Source organism: Gracilinanus agilis, chromosome 3 (genome assembly GCF_016433145.1).
Source record: "Gracilinanus agilis isolate LMUSP501 chromosome 3, AgileGrace, whole genome shotgun sequence".
Classification (NCBI taxonomy): Eukaryota; Metazoa; Chordata; class Mammalia; order Didelphimorphia; family Didelphidae; genus Gracilinanus; species Gracilinanus agilis.
Window position 1 is genome coordinate 289,415,590 of NC_058132.1, and position 15,924 is coordinate 289,431,513.

Below are 15,924 nucleotides of genomic sequence, written 5' to 3' on the forward strand. Positions count from 1 at the left end.
TCTAGACTTATTTAACCCTGCATATTTGCCATGCTCCAGGCAATTAAGATGTTTGCTGCACTCTTTAGAGGCATCCAGTACCTTCTCACCTTGCTGTCCTTGCTCATGAAATTTCCAATTATAGGAATTCTCTTCTCTCCCACCTCCCCCTTTTGAAATGCTGTCCATCTTTTCTAGCTGGCCCCTTCTAGTTGGAAATTCCTTTACCTACTTTAGCATGTTGATGTGGAGTTAGGAAGCCTAATATTTATAAAACAAAAATACAAACTTGAATGTAATTTATATTGATCATAAGTATTTACCTTATATTTAGTTTATTCTTTGGTTTGATAATACACTAAATGCATGCCATGTTCCTATTCCATTATATATTTCATGAAGAAAAGAGATATGATATATTGTATTTACCCTGGCATTGTATTTACCCCATACATAGTATAATACTTTATACAAAGTATGCCTCAAAATGAGCATTTATTGAATGGATGAGTTATCAAATCAATTCTCCCAATTTCTGTAGCTACTGGATTATTCAAAATGCTTCCTGAGTGACATACATACAAGATTACATTCTGTACTGATTAGGAATTTATGTTAGCTGGTAGCCAAACACATTATCAGCCATAGGCAAAGTCAAGTCAAATACCTTTTATTAACTACTTATTCTGTATTAGACTCTAAGCTAAGTGCTCAAAATGTTCACATTTCAAGCAGGGTAATCAGCCCATTTTGAGCACTAAATTAGGACATTAAAGAATCAAAGATGGCAAAAATACTTTAAATCCAGTTAGAGTAGACAAATATACCTTCACATTGTAATAATATGGTATATTTTAAATAAATACAAATTCCTTTATAGTAATAGTTAAATTAATGCATCTGGTAAACATTCAGCAATGAGTAGTGTATACAGAGCCTTAGGTTTATAGCTTATTAGAGACTGAAAATTTATGTAGGGAAAGAGAAGGGAACAAGCATTTATTAAGTGCCTACTACGTGGTAAGCACTGTACTAAGAAACTTTATAACTATTTTTAAATTTTATCCTCATAAGAAGTCTGGGGAGTAGGTGAAATTATCATCTCTATTATATATGAGGCAAAAATAAGTTAAATTACTTGCCCAATGAGTAAATTACTTGCCCATTTATTTTAAAGAATACATGGCAATTCAACAGACAAACAAAGGAGGTGGCGAGCATTCTAGGTAACAGGATTAGCATGAATCTAAATGTGGGTTTGGGGGAAAAGAAAGTAGTATATTTTACCTCAATCAGAATGCATTACAAGAAATGACATGCAATAAGATTGGCAAGGTCAAGTAGGCCGTCATTGTAGAGATCTACCAAGCATTGCTATTTGGGTAGGCAGAAATTTGGAAGCAATTGAAGATTTCTGAGAATGAAAGTAGAATAATTCAAGGTAAGTATATGGCATATTATCCAGGCAGCAATACTAAGAATAAATTAGAATTGGCAAGAATTTGGCAATTTGGAAAATATAAGAAGGGAATTCTAGGGGTCCTGAAAGATGGTACTACTCTTGTAGTAATGGTATTATAGAGTAAGGAATACACTATAGTATACATTAACTGGTGTTAAAAAGGCCTGTATTCAAAACCTGCCTGAGACACTTATTAGTTCAGTGCCATTGACCAAGTCATTTAAAGTCTTCTTGTCTTATATTTTGATTAGTAAAATGAAAGGACTGGGCTCCATGAACTTTAATGTCCCCACTAATACCTCAGTCAATGATTAAATGAAAATATGACCTTAGAAGGTAAGGTAGACTTGATTAGCTTTTTTAACTAATTGGACAAGAAAAATAAATGAGGAGGAAGGGGCAAGATTATTTTTTTTTCAAAACAGTATTCTAAATTTTTAAGTACCCTTTGTTGGGCAGGTACTTTGTTACACATTTAAAATTTTCATACCGTTTCTTTCTCACAAGTAAGAATATTAAGGCTAGTGTTATACCCATTTTACAGGTAAAGAAATTGTGACAAAAAGAGGTTAAATGTCATGCCCAGTGTCACATAGTTAGCAAGCACTTAGGCACTTGATTTGAATTCATGTATTCCTAAGTCCAAGTTCACTGTGCAACATAGTTTTAAAATTATCTAAATTCTCAGTATTACAAGAATTAAAAATAGGGCAAAAGTTTTGTACCAGAAATATTGAAGGGAGTAGTAAGAGATCATAATTTCTATTTGGGATATCTTATATTTGAGTTACTACTAGGTAGTAATGTTCTTTAGTCAGTTGAAATTATGTATCTAGAACTTAGGAAAAAATATTAGAGCTACAGTTAAAGAAATGGAAGCTATCCATACAGGAATAATAGATAAAACAATGTGACTGAACTAGCTTGCCAAAAGAGAGAAGTCTGAGTGCAGAACTCTGAGGAATATTTATATTAAGGAATTTGAAAATTACTGATCAATCAGGAAAGGTGATAAGCAAAATATTATTGGCTCTTTCAGAAGAGAGCCAAGAAAGTATGTAATCTTAAACCATGGAAAGTGGCAATAACTGGCAATAGTGTCTTTAAACTTCTCAAAAGCTACATGTTCAATGAGGACAAGACCTGAAAAAAGTGACTAGACTAGGTGATCATGAGCTTTTTTGATCAACTTTGAAATATAAGTGCATTCACAAACCAGATTACAAAAGGTCAAGGACACAGATGGTGATACATTGAGTACATGGAATCTCTGCAATAAGTTTAGCCACAAAAAAAAATAACCTAAATGACCTAAAGGTATAAAGGCAATTTTTCTTTTTTAAAAAAATGGGTGGATTATGCAAGCAAATTTACAAAAATTCTAAATCACAAAGTTGTAGGAAAACCTTCAAAACTGTATGTAAATGTAATATATTATTATTCATCTCCATTTTATGGAATTTTGGTAGAAACAGACCTGGGACAAATTGCTATCCTGATATTTTTCTTCAATATCTAATATGTGCACTGTTGTAAGGTAGATAAAATGTTGCTTTTAAAAAATGATTAAAAGCATTATAATGAAAGGAAATCTTTACCAGGTAATTGGAAACATTTTTGGCATGAGTCCAGTAGTAGACTGGACAATGCTCTATTTTGTGCCTCGTACTATTACCATTTACTTTTAATTTCTTTTACAAAATCTCTGAATTTTGAAATAATTTTAACCCATATACATTGAAAATTATAGGCATTTGGTACGATGATGTACATTAAAAATGTTGCTCTTAAATTTTTAGAGATCAATGGTTTGTCTAGATAATTGCAGTAACAGTTTTGTTTGTGATAATGCTCTAGTTCCAATAGGCTATTTAAAAAAAGTTACTGAATTTTCTATTCAGGATATTTTTGGATCTTTCTTTGTAGTATAGAGATTTACCATCTGTTTATTTAGGAAAACTAGCTAGGTTTTAATTATAATCTTGCTTTGAAGTGGTGAATTGTTAGGTATTCTATAAGTACTAAATATTTGTAATCTGCAGTGACATATTATAGAATATATACCTTTTATAATAATCTGTATCAATTTAATAAGTTTGAAATATTTAAATTAAATCACTATAATTTCTTGTCTTCATGAGTTTATATTGTCATCAGGATCCTACTCTTTTGATTAACAAATAAATATCTGTGACTCACCCATTTTCTTGTTTATTAAACCATTACCTTCCATCTTTGAATAAGTACTATATATGGGTTACAAGACATAAGAGTCATAAGGGCTATGCAATGAAGTTTAATGTTTTGCCCAGGAGTTACAATGCTAGGAAGTGTCTGAGGTCAGATTTGAACCCAAGACCTTTTATCTCTAGGACTGGCTTTCAATCCACTGAGCTACCTAGCTGCCCCAATTCAGTCTTTTTCAATGTTTTTATGTGAAAATCCGAGTTGAGTTTATATAGATGTTATCCTTGGAAGACTTTTCTTATTCTACTCTCAGACCTTAGATATATCATATGTCCCATACATTGATAAACCACTTCTATTTATATTAGATACATCTTATTGCATATACTTATTATAAGCCTTATCTTTGGTAAAATTATACTTTTATTCCCAAAATTATTTCTTGGATTTTTAACCATTTTCTCATATTTTCTGACATCAGCAAACTTCAACCTCATTTTTTTTAAACCCTTGACTTCTGTGTATTGGCTCCTAAGTGGAAGAGTCGTAAGGGTGGGCAATGGGGGTCAAATGACTTGCCCAGGGTCACACAGCTGGGAAGTGTCTGAGGCCAGATTTGAATCTAGGACCTCCTGTCTCTAGGCCTGACTCTCAATCCACTGAGCTACCCAGCTGCCCCTCAACCTCATTTTTGATGAGGAAATGTCCATCTTTCAATAGCTATTTTAGCTTAACAAATCTTATAGCTTAATAATAAAATGAGTATTATAATTGCATTAATATTATGGTTTCAAACGCATTACATTTGGCAGTGCCACAAGTGGATGTATTAAGGCTGCTATTATCGTGTTTTTAATTGCTTGAAACATATTTCCACTGGCATGTGATTTCATAATGATATTGATGATAATTAGATTCGATCAGATTAGACTGGATTAGATTAGATGAATGATTCAGTGAAGAGAAAAACTGAAGATTCATTGAGGGAATGACTTCTTGAAGAAGATCACACAGGAGTTAAGAGGTCATTATCTTAAGGCCATAATTTGGAAGGATTAGACTCAGTGAGGAAAAGCGATAACTCATCTTTAGTTGAAAAGGAAGGAGGATAGAACCATTGATGGTCCTGAGAAATTTAGAAGAAGGTAGATGGTGAGAACAAGGAATTTACATTGGATAGCATCAATAATTTCCTTAAAAGAGGAAGACAACAACAAATTCACTTATTATATAAAATAATAGAGAAAAGTTACTAGGTAGCTGAAGACACATTGATCAAGAGTAGAACATCTTGAATTGGTGAAGTTTTGGAATGTGGACAACTTTAGTGGAACTTTTTTTCAACATCTTGAGTGAGAAAGTAAATTAGAATGTAAGAAACAAAATAGTTCCTTTGAATGTATAAGGGAAATCCAGTTTTTATTTAATGATATGCACATTCTCTTTGTAATCTGTTCATAAAATTTCTGGTGAGTTTTGATAGGGAAGCTTTGAGGCATACAATGAAGGGGGAAAGACATGCATTATTGACCATATTATTTAGTTATCAGTATACTTTTCATTTATAGAAAAAATCTCGTGAGAACAGACCATATCATACCAAAATTGTCAAGAATCCAATAGTTCATTATTCAGTAGGTTCCACACATACACACCCCCCACTGCCCAAGAATGTACATATATAATGGCTAGAGTTAAGTCTGCCTTAAGTCCTTAAAGTAGTTGACAATAATTAGCAAATTAATGAATTGGTTTTCTGTTTATCTCTCTATTCCCAAGAGTAAATTTTTGTTTAAATAATCACCTCTACCAGGTAACAGCTGGTAGTTTATCAAAGTGCTTTAATTTTAAAGGTGCCTCTGAATTACATTCACACCAGGGGGTGTAAAACACACTTTCATATGCTAACAAATCTAAAAGAAAGAGAGGGCTTCATTTAAACAATTTGACTTAAAAAAAAAAAAAACTAAAAAGAAAAGACACAAATCATGGATTTACAGGTTATTTTGCCCTTGCTGTGGACTTTTTAAAGTTAATGGACTGAAACCCTAGTTCCTATTTTTTTAACAATGATAAAAAAGGTATTAATGGTTTTTGCATTCAGAACACTGTGATTACCCACTCCTATTCCTTTCTCTTCCCCTAGAACACAAAAATTACAAATTATCACAGCAATTCTAAGCATAGCTGATATCCTGCACATGTTAAACTATTTTTCCAAGCAAAAAGTCAGAACTGTGTTTTGATATTTGACTTCTGGGATCTGTATTTAATTATATTTTCTCTGATTTTTGATGTCAGTATTGTTTTCACTTATATCATTTTGGCTATGGTGTATATTGTTCTCTGTGTAGTTTTCTTCTTTATGCATCAGTCTCTCCATTAGTTCCAAATAATTTCCTGATTTGTTTCTCCAAAAAAAACAAGGCTTAAAAAATAAAAACTGTAGAATAACAAATATTATTTATATGAATTATAAATTTAAATTGATGGATGTAGTGATGTATATATATATATATACACACATATATATCTGTATCCTCTAATCTATATATATGAAGTTTCATTAATTTAGTAAGTATTAGAGGAAATGGCTAAATTATTTTTTCATAGGCCACATTGTTTATAGCTGGCATACCAAATCAGGCAATAACCTTCATATAAATAATATCAAAGGCATCTTCTGATTCTAATATTACATAACACTCTTCTATAGTGCTCAAAGGTTTGCCAAATGATTTATAGATGTGTATCAATTTAAGATATTTTGATAGTCTTCAGTAATGTATTCTTTTTTAAATCTATGACAAGCATTATTTTCAAAAACAGAAATGCTTATGGGTTATATATTGTCTTTGAAAACCACAAAATCACTAAATCGATCTATACATACATATATAATGTATTAGAAAAGCACAAATTCACATAATTTATATTAGAAAACCACTGTCACTCATATATTTTAGTCGATGGCACTATATCCACTAAATTTCCTTAAATATAACCAATTTCAAAAGTGAAGATTATTTATTTTATTCCATTTCATTCTTAGAGTCAGTGGAATCAAATAGGTTGTTCCACTGAAATAAAATTTAATAAAGATTTGAGGAAATATGTATCGCCTTCCTTTAGGTTCTTTCCTACAAAAGGGATTATACACATATGCATATATACATATATGTGCATATTTACACACATATATAAATATATGCACAGAAGTACAGTTAGGTGGTAGTCTATAGAGTTCCAGTCCTGAAGTCAGGAAGATGAGTCTTCCTGAGTTCAAATCCAGCCTTAGACACTTACTAGTTGTAGGACCTTAAGCAAGTCACTTAGTCCTGGTTTCACCATCTGTAAAATGAACTGGAGAAGGAAATAGCAAATCATGCCAGTTTCTTTGCCAAGAAAACCCCAGATGTAATCACAAAGATTCAGATATGATTGAACAACAACAATATTATATTATTTTTTCATAACATTTTGTAATTGCTTTTTAACTTGATTCAGTCTCCATTTTGTTGTCTCAGGGACCTGCCTTCAGGCAATTTTGACACCTATTCTAAGGCAATGATACTTTACATGATATCTCAATGTTTTTATTACTTCTGTTGATATTTTCTCAGGTAGTACAAAGTAATGGGCAGTTTGGGTAATAAATTGAGGTTGTTTTTTTTTTTAATTTAAGCAAAAATTAAGTAGAAAGTTATTGTTCTACCAGTACCTTAGCTACCACCTGCCCTCATCCACAACCCCCAGGAGCATTCAACAGTAGCTCAATAATGTTAACTAAAATTATGCCATTGGACTAAAATTTTTCTGTGCCAAACATAGAAACATGTGATGGGGTAAGACCTAATGTAAGTAAATAAATATGAAATGATAAAGGAAAGAAATTTACTGTGATCAGTATAGATCATTATACACTGATGAAATTAGGACTTCTGTGTCCTAGTTATGCCACTCACATAAACAAGATGTACCCATCTAAGGTGACAGTAATTTTCTGTTGCTGTGTAATTGTCAACAAAGAGAAATATACAGCCATTGGTTTTCTGCTATGTTTGTTTTATACTGAAAGAGCTGGCAGCTGCTTTGCTCTGCACCCTTTTGCACCCCAAATTAAGTGTTTATGTGACTAATCCATAAATGCTACAAATGGGAAAAACATACTTTTACTCATAATTTCTGCTAAGGAAAAAAATCAGTCAATATGAACTCCAGCACTAATGTTCTGGTTATAAAGTTGATATTAATCAAATTACTAACAGTAGAATGATGAGAAAATTTTATAAACTATATTTCACATATTAATAAATACATATAATAGATTTTATAACAAGGATAATTTCATCTCTGCTTTTAATGTAAAGAAGTAGTAAGTAACTAAACTTGCTGATCTTTGGGAGATAAGCAGAATAATGACAGTTCTAATCTAGTTTATCAGAAATGCTAGTATTTATTAACCTATATCCAAACATAACAATTTAACTTTTTTCAAACAAGTGCTATCTTTTCTTGCTTTATATCATCATGAATACTGGCAATAAGACCATGAGCAAAGAAATACGACCAAATATATGAAATTATGTTTTCCTTACCTTATGTTTGATTACATGATGAACTCAATGCCTTTCCTCTTATCCCTTATTATCCATCAATTTGCCCTTAATTTCATATCTTTTTTTCACTTATAGAAACAATGTCATTTTACATGGTTCAGTTCCTCTTTAAATGCCAGTTATTAAAAAGAAAACTCACATATGAATTTCAGAAAATTGCTTTATAGCACAAAGTTTTTATTTTGCAGTGTGTTTTGTAGATGTTTCTTTCCTAGAAAAATTCTGAATGAAATTCTATAATTAATCCTATTTCAGGATTAATCCTATTAAGGAAATTGAGAAGTTAAGTGATTTACCCTGAGAATCTGATCTCTGTGTTCCCCAAATGCAGCTTCACTGTCCTATGCCCCAGATTATATTTCTGTACTATGAATAATATTAGATTCAGAGGGGATATTGTGGGGCAAAGCCCAAGGCAAATAAAGTCCAGAGATCGGCTCCCCAACGGAAGTCCAGACATCCCTGCCCAACTCAGTTGAAGCTGTTGTTGGATATTAAATGAACTTCAGGAACCAGTATAAATCAAGAGTAACTGCAAGTCTTAGAAAGTCTGAAGAAAAACTTCCAGGGCTCACTTCAGAGGGTCTCACAGCCAAAATTCATCCTCCTCCCGCCTTGGCTTCCTTCCAAAGCTGCTCCTTCTGGCTCTTCTGTCCCAGAACCCTTTGCTACTCACCAATGGTCACTGTTCCTGCTTCCTCAGGGTTCCAACTGCCAAAATTCCAAAATGCCCTGATTTCCATTGCATCTGAGGCAGAATATGAATTTTGTTTTCCTAATTTCCACTGAAATGATATACTAGTATGACAAAGATGATCAAGCAATAGTGCAATTCTTAGAACTCTCTACCCCATTTCCTATCATTTCGCTACAATTATTATAAAAGGTCATAATAAGACTTAAGGATTTTTTCCCTTTTGTTGGCTTTAATATAATCAGAAATCATTGCATGGTGGCAAGCTTACTATTGATAAGACTGCACTCATTGAGGCTTGTCCTCTGCTAGAAGATAGTATATCTCTTCTGTTTTTGAATCAGTATTCAAAGACTTTCCCCTCATTTTAGTGCCTGTCAGAATTTTCTTCAAACAGCAAAGATCTTGGGAATCCATGGTTATCTCTCAATTCCAACTAAGAAACATATTAGAATCAAAAGACTTGGATCGACAATCCATATAAGTCAAATGAAATGTATGAAAAAAAAATCTCTACTAATCAAATTTTGACAGACAGTTGAATGGGCAGCCCATTGAGCTATTCATTAATAAACAAATCTTATTCAGATATTGCCAATGAATAATGAATGGAGCTTAGAATTTATAGGAATATGAGAGTGGACTGAAATATATTTGAGAAATTGTATAGTGCTTTCATTAACCCAAATCAATTCCTAAGTTAAAAACTTAACTTCTTTAATTATATCTTCCTAATATTTCTATATGGATATGAAACATGGCTACCACAAAAAACAAAAAAGTCTCTATTGGGAGGTTACCAAAAAGGCAATGGAGAGACATAATGAATATGTAAATAGGCTAAAGTCTACTACTAATTATGAATTTTGTAAAAAAAAATCAATGAAGATATTTTTCAGGAAACATACAATCTCAAAAATGTTGGAGCCCATGATGTAACAATAATAACTTTCCCTAGCTCTCATGTGTTGGCCAAAGGTAACACAATTCCTAAAACTCTTGTCTTTTTAGTCTTTTAAAAAGTGTTTCCTTCCCTCTCTATTTTTATCCAAACACATTAAAAATATCCTCTTTCCCTTTAAATCTTGATATAAAATAATAGTTTTATGTATATGAAGATAGCTATCACATATGTATATAAATATATATCTGTTTATCTATGTGTACATACACATATAAAACTATGAATGCATATACATACACATATATGTTTTACTTAAGTAACTACAGCATAGATGAAAGAAAAGAACTTGAAGACAACCAAAAAAAACACTTTTCATGAAAAACAAGCATGTTTTCAGAAATAGAGTATGGGGGAAAATGTCTAAAACTATATCCTCTATCCTTTATCAAAAGTAAAACATTTTGTAGTGACAAAGAAATTATATAATCTCTTTTGTAGGAAAGAATCTAGAGGAAGGAGTTACATATTTATTGAGTTATTTTTATTACATTTATTTCAGTGCAACAACCTTATTTGATTTCACTGGCATTAACAATAAAATGGAATAAAAGGAAAACATCATCTGTGAAATCTGTTATATTTAAGGAAGTTCAACATCTTGCTTTGTTTCTTCCTCATATTCCTTTGTACTTCATTTGTTTTTTCATCAAAATTATCTTTTGTTTTGATTTAAGGTTTAAAAAGAAAAACAAGGTATTTCTAAAGGAAAAATAATTGCTGAGAGTAATTGTGGTAAAATAGTTTTGTGATATTTGAGCCATTGTTTCTAGAAAAAATATGAGAACTAAATATACGTGTTCTGCATTTACTAAATTAAAAGTTGGTTCAGAGATTTAAATCAAGACTGGACCTTAGAGATCAAATAGTCTAACCATCTCTTTTCACAAATGAAGAAACAAAGGCACAGGGAATCGCTTACTCAAAGTCACACAAATGGTTCTAAGTTTTAAATCAAGATTCCGTGGGAGTAAAAAAGAAAATTAAAATAGAATAGAAAAGAATACTATCATGAAAGAATAACCACCTTCCATTTTTTAATCCTAACTTTATCCATTTAATTTAGTTTCACAGAGTTAAGACAAAAAAAGACTTTAAAAGTTGAAGTATGACTTAAGTTTCTGTTATATTTTTGGTAGGATTAAAAAATACTCACTATATTTTTTACCGTTTTAAAAGTTTAAAAACAAGTTTAAAATATGAAATAAAGAATGAAAGAAGGGACAAAGCTGGGGTCAGTTCAAGTTTGGTAATGCAATGATGTGTATACTACTGTACATTTCTATTTTTATGTTTTCATTGTTTAAGTAATTTCGCATAAATCATTTTGATTAAAAAACATTTAAAAATCATCTCAATTTTCTAATGTAACTTAAAATATATTATTTCTCTTGTTTAAATTGTTAGTTTTTAATTTAATTTATCTTTATATATAAGTATTTATAACTTGGAAGGGAGAATTTTTTCTAAAAATCACTATTATTTAGATTTTTGCCTTTTGTTTTCAAAATAATTTGGCTCATGTACTTAATGTGTGATTAGAAACCATGTTGCAATATGAATTTTCATGTATACATTTGTAAAATTAGATTTGCTTAATGACCTTGCAAAGAAATTGTAAATTAAAAAAAAGTCAATAGCACCTTTTATGTGAGCATTGGGTAGTATTATAGAAAGCAGACGATACAGAAAGAAAAGAAAGAAAAAAAGAAAAAGGAAGACCTAGACGTAAGTCTTGACTGAAAAGCAAAGAGACACTCTCAGGCTATTTTATCAGGAAAATGTCCTTCAATCTCTGTTCAAATTTTTTGAAACACAATGGAAATAAGACTATAATGCCATTGTCTACCTGTATTTGTAGTTGTTTTTTAAAAACGAAATGTGTTATATCGGGGAATTTTAAGATTTTTAGCAACATTAGAAAAAAGACAAATTTATGATACTTTGGAAATGTAATAGACAGGAGCCCTATGTAATTCTGTTTTAAAATTAGTTATGAATCTCCTAACTTCTTAATAATGAGCCAATTTTAGACAGATGATATTTTTGCTTATCTTCTATACAGGGTTTGACTAAAATAATTTTATTGGTATTTTAACCAACAAACTACAATTTTTAAATCCAAATGAAAGCTATTCCTTTAAAATATTCTCCTGGAAAAGTCATCAGCATTCCAATGTTACTTTGAATCTCTTCTTTGGAAAAAGCCCTTGATGCCTCCCTACCCCTAGTCCATTCTTTTGAATATCCTTAAATGTACAAATCTTGGTTCTTTGAGGAAGGACCCAATCTTACTTCTTTGAAAGGAGATTTTATTTTTAGCAAAAGCTATAAGCTATTTAATAACAGGTCTTGGGAATGAAGTGAGGGAATCAAACTGGCTATTAGCATTTGGTAAAAAAAATAAAATTTGGAATGCAGTAGCCTCAGTGATATATGTTTGTGTGTGTGCATGTGTGCAAATGTGATAAACTGGGTCTAAAGTTCTTCACAAAGAAGAAATTTATTTTGAGGAATGGCAACTAATGTAAATTATACACCAACTGTCCTTTATGTATTTGAGTTCTATTATGTCTTAAAAATAAGAAAGTCTTATTATAAGACATTCTACTGATTTGAAAACAATTTATTTTTAAAGTTTAAGAACTGGAGAAGACCTTAGAAATAAGCTAGTTCAAACACATTTATTTTACACAACCCTTCAGAAACAAATTTGGTATAGAGTATTCCCATGATAAAGGGGGCCAGGGAAATTTTAGGCTATATTAGATTATATTAAACCAATTGCTATAGTTTTAATTATTGCATGTAGTGAATATTTTGACAGATTAAAAATATACTTAGCATTTTAGAAAGCAAATATTACTAGCTTATATTTCCTAATGGAACCCATATTTGCATTATATCAAAATTCATTGTTCCACTGAACTACATCACATAGCTCATATAAGCAGTAACATTATGAGGTGCATTTGGTCTTTGATTTCTTTTCCTTTAGAAGAAATTAAATCTAAAAAGAATGGGAATAAATATGTTGGAATTGCTTAGAAATTAGTCTAATGATTACTGTTGCAGGTGTTATAATTAAATCATACTTTAAGTAAATGAAAATAATTTAAAGAGGTCTTCAAATGTGTATTTGAAACAAAAATTTTAAAAAATTATTTTGAAGCAGTAAATCAAAGCTTAATATGTTTGTGAATTAATTCCTTTAATCTTATTGATGACTGAGTTAAACCATTCATTTTTTAATCAAAGGAAGTTGGGGGTACAAAGTTTTGGATTGCTTTGAGAAAAGCTGATTGTGAAATTTTGTGTATATTGAAGTATATAATGGAATATCAAGGTAAAAAAAGGATGTTTATAAAACTCATTTATCATAAGTGATGTTCTCACATGCAGTAGCATCAAACAAAAGCAAGTAATAAGAACTATCTGGTGCTTTTAGCTTCCCCAATCACTTCCTTATATATAACTCTGATTTGTACATAATCAGAATTTTTCTTAGTTTCTCTCTAGCATGTTCAAAAATGACCAAAATTGAACATCTCTCTATAGAAGTGGTTTATTTTATTTATGATTTTAAGTGTGCATGTTTTTTAGTAGACACATTATATTCAAAGCAAATATTATGCTTTTGATAGGAAAGATGAAATGTCTAATGGGCTCAGGATTTTATATTCCTCTCTATATAATTATCTCATTTGATGTTGCTTTCAATATCAGCTAATATGAAGTGATCCCCTTCTTTTTATATTCATACATTCAATAACCATTTAAAAACTTACCACAAAAAGCAAACTACTATGTGCTGTGGAGAGAAAAAAATAACAGAGAGTCCCTTGCCTCAAAGACATTATAATTTAATATGGAGGAAATGACACATATTATTTATTCCTTAATAACTAAATTGATATGTATACATGAAAAGCATAATGTGTTCTTTGAAACCCAAGGAAAAGGAAATTATTTTAAATTGGGAGCTAGTTATATGAAATAAATGGAATTTGAGTTTCTCCTTTAAGAATACAGGGGCGGGGGGGCAGCTGGGTGACTCATTAGATTGAGAGCCAGGCCCAGAGATGGAAGGTCGTGGGTTCAAATCTGCTCTTAGGCACTTTGTAGCTATGTGACCCTGGGCAAGTCACTTGTCCCCCATTGCCTAGCCCTTACCATTCTTCTACCTTAGAACCAACATCCAGTATTGGTTCTAAAACAGAAGGTAAGGGTTTTAAAAAAAGAATAAGTAGGATGGGGATGGGGTAGCTAAGTGCCTCAGTGGATTGAGAGTCAAGGCCTAGAGATGGGAGGTACTACATTCACATCTGGCCTCAGATACTTCCTAGCTGTGTGGCCCTGTGCAAGTCACTTAACCCTGTTGCTGAGCCCTAATCACTCTTCTGCCTTAGGACTAATACACAGTATTGATTCTAAGACAGAAGTTAAAGGTTTAGGGAAAAAAAAGAATAAGTAGGATGCTATGTTTGTACCAAGCTATGTTTTGCCTTTCTCTGTGTCTTCTAGCACTTAGCACAGTGCCTAGAATAAAGCAAATGCTTAATACTGACTTTAGTTTTATTTAGGTCATAAAGGCTTAGTAATGCAATGAAAGTCAATCAGTAAAATGACATAAGATTTCCAAGATCTGCAAATTGCCAAAAGGAATCACCTAGTCTTCTTAAGACTTGTGGCTGGGGGAATTTGAAAGTCAGGAATAAATTAAAAACAAAGAAATGACTTTCAGCTCTTCACATTCTTCTGACACATGCATCAGTACTATGTTCTCTGGGGAACTCTCTCTTGGCAACAAGCAAAGCAGCAATCATTTGTTAAACATTTACTATATGTCACATAATATGCTAGTCAATAAATATTATCTGTTGAATGAAGGACCAATCAATACCCAAAAGAAAAATAAGATCCTCCAATTCTACAGTCAATGTATTTTTACTACACCAGACTATAGCAGAAATATAGTAGATCATTATGATTTTTGGTTGAAACTCTAGTCAGATAGCTGATTCTTTTTTTTTTTTGATGACATAATCTTTTATAAATAAATATTTATTTTAGGCATTCATTTTAATACCAAATTCTTTCCCGGGATGTAGCCTCTCCCTCACTGTTTGAGAAGGCAAGAAATATACATGTGAATCCATATTAGCTATTGGTTTAAATAAAATAAAGAGAAAAAATTATACCTAATTTTTCACTAAGAGATCATTAATTCTCTCTCTCAATGTTGATCGTCATTACAACATTGCTGTTATTGTGTATAATGAATTATCTGGTTATGCTCACTTCACTCTGCATTAACTCATAGATTTTTGCCAGGTTTTTTGAAAGCAACCTGTTCATCATTTCTTATATCAAAAGAGTATTTCATGACAATCATATATCCCAACTTGTTCAACTATTCCTCAATTGATGGACACCTCAGTTTCCAATTCTTTGCCATCCCCAAAAAAGCTTCTATTAATATTTTGCCCATATATGTCCTTTTCCTTTTTTTTCTTTGATATCTTTGGGATACAAACCTAGTAGTCATGAATTTGCTGGGTCAAAGGATATGCACAATTCTATTTCCCATTGGGCATAGTTCCAAATTATTCTCCAGAAATCTTTAACCAGTTCACAAATATACAACTGTTCATTAGTATTCCGATTTTTTCCATAACATATGTATCATTTCTTATTTTCATTTTCTATTATGATAAATACTCTGATAGGTGGGAAACTAATTTTCAATGTCACTAGATAGCCCTAAACCTTAAGACATTTAGTGAAACATGTAATATTTCTATAGTAATGGATACTTGGTTAGTGGAAAAAGTCAACACAAGAGCCACCACTAATGTGAATTTTGATTAAAACGAGAGAGTCTGTATCTAAAGAGAGACTGTAGATGACACTCAACACTCTCTTGGCATCTGAGTGTGCAAAACTAAATCATTCTACTGATTATATTTTAAACTACTATTATTATAGTTAACCACAACAACAATGAAAGAAAAACTCTACA